This window comes from Musa acuminata, unplaced genomic scaffold, assembly GCF_036884655.1.
Source record: "Musa acuminata AAA Group cultivar baxijiao unplaced genomic scaffold, Cavendish_Baxijiao_AAA HiC_scaffold_1126, whole genome shotgun sequence".
NCBI classification, from domain to species: domain Eukaryota; kingdom Viridiplantae; phylum Streptophyta; class Magnoliopsida; order Zingiberales; family Musaceae; genus Musa; species Musa acuminata.
In genome coordinates this window covers 663,692-666,191 of record NW_027021339.1, presented here as the reverse complement: position 1 = coordinate 666,191, position 2,500 = coordinate 663,692, and positions in this window count along the sequence as shown.

Here is a 2,500-nt window from a genome sequence, read left to right as displayed (position 1 = left end):
CCCCATCCAGCCCTGTGCCACCCGGGGGGTTCCAGGGTGCTGAGATGGCTGACATTTTGCTCCGCTCACGACGGTCACCGCGCGACGCAAGAACAGCCCAAAAACAGGCCAAAACGGCCCAAAAACGGGCCAAAACTGGCCATTTTTGGCTGCGCGAGCGAGCAGCGAGCGGCGGACAGCGAGCGAAGCGAGAGGCATCACCGTCCCTGCTATACGAAAGCCCCATCCAGCCCTGTGCCACCCGGGGGGTTCCAGGGTGCTGAGATGGCTGACATTTTGCTCCGCTCAAGATGGTCACCGCGCAACGCAAAAACAGGCCAAAAACTGGCCAAAACGGGCCAAAACTGGCCATTTTTGGCTGCGCGAGCGAGCGGCGAGCGGCGGACAGCGAGCGAAGCGAGAGGCAGCACCGTCCCTGCTATACGAAAGCCCCATCCAGCCCTGTGCCACCCGGGGGGTTCCAGGGTGCTGAGATGGCTGACATTTTGCTCCGCTCACGACGGTCACCGCGCGACGCAAGAACAGGCCAAAAACTGGCCAAAACGGCCCAAAAACGGGCCAAAACTGGCCATTTTTGGCTGCGCGAGCGAGCGGCGAGCGGCGGACAACGAGCGAAGCGAGAGGCAGCACCATCCCTGCTATACGAAAGCCCCATCCAGCCCTGTGCCACCCGGGGGGTTCCAGGGTGCTGAGATGGCTGACATTTTGCTCCGCTCACGACGGTCACCGCGCGACGCAAGAACAGCCCAAAAACAGGCCAAAACGGCCCAAAAACGGGACAAAACTGGCCATTTTTGGCTGCGCGAGCGAGCGGCGAGCGGCGGACAGCGAGCTAAGCGAGAGGCAGCACCGTCCCTGCTATACGAAAGCCCCATCCAGCCCTGTGCCACCCGGGGGGTTCCAGGGTGCTGAGATGGCTGACATTTTGCTCCGCTCACGACGGTCACCGCGCGACGCAAGAACAGGCCAAAAACAGGCCAAAACGGCCCAAAAACGGGCCAAAACTGGCCATTTTTGGCTGCGTGAGCGAGCAGCGAGCGGCGGACAGCGAGCGAAGCGAGAGGCATCACCGTCCCTGCTATACGAAAGCCCCATCCAGCCCTGTGCCACCCGGGGGGTTCCAGGGTGCTGAGATGGCTGACATTTTGCTCCGCTCAAGATGGTCACCGCGCAACGCAAAAACAGGCCAAAAACTGGCCAAAACGGGCCAAAACTGGCCATTTTTGGCTGCGCGAGCGAGCGGCGAGCGGCGAACAGCGAGCGAAGCGAGAGGCAGCACCGTCCCTGCTATACGAAAGCCCCATCCAGCCCTGTGCCACCCGGGGGGTTCCAGGGTGCTGAGATGGCTGACATTTTGCTCCGCTCACGACGGTCACCGCGCGACGCAAGAACAGGCCAAAAACTGGCCAAAACGGCCCAAAAACGGGCCAAAACTGGCCATTTTTGGCTGCGCGAGCGAGCGGCGAGCGGCGGACAGCGAGCGAAGCGAGAGGCAGCACCGTCCCTGCTATACGAAAGCCCCATCCAGCCCTGTGCCACCCGGGGGGTTCCAGGGTGCTGAGATTGGCTGACATTTTGCTCCGCTCACGACGGTCACCGCGCGACGCAAGAACAGCCCAAAAACAGGCCAAAACGGCCCAAAAACGGGACAAAACTGGCCATTTTTGGCTGCTGCGAGCGAGCGGCGAGCGGCGGACAGCGAGCGAAGCGAGAGGCAGCACCGTCCCTGCTATACGAAAGCCCCATCCAGCCCTGTGCCACCCGGGGGGTTCCAGGGTGCTGAGATGGCTGACATTTTGCTCCGCTCACGACGGTCACCGCGCGACGCAAGAACAGCCCAAAAACAGGCCAAAACGGCCCAAAAACGGGCCAAAACTGGCCATTTTTGGCTGCGCGAGCGAGCAGCGAGCGGCGGACAGCGAGCGAAGCGAGAGGCATCACCGTCCCTGCTATACGAAAGCCCCATCCAGCCCTGTGCCACCCGGGGGGTTCCAGGGTGCTGAGATGGCTGACATTTTGCTCCGCTCAAGATGGTCACCGCGCAACGCAAAAACAGGCCAAAAACTGGCCAAAACGGGCCAAAACTGGCCATTTTTGGCTGCGCGAGCGAGCGGCGAGCGGCGAACAGCGAGCGAAGCGAGAGGCAGCACCGTCCCTGCTATACGAAAGCCCCATCCAGCCCTGTGCCACCCGGGGGGTTCCAGGGTGCTGAGATGGCTGACATTTTGCTCCGCTCACGACGGTCACCGCGCGACGCAAGAACAGGCCAAAAACTGGCCAAAACGGCCCAAAAACGGGCCAAAACTGGCCATTTTTGGCTGCGCGAGCGAGCGGCGAGCGGCGGACAGCGAGCGAAGCGAGAGGCAGCACCGTCCCTGCTATACGAAAGCCCCATCCAGCCCTGTGCCACCCGGGGGGTTCCAGGGTGCTGAGATGGCTGACATTTTGCTCCGCTCACGACGGTCACCGCGCGACGCAAGAACAGGCCAAAAACTGGCCA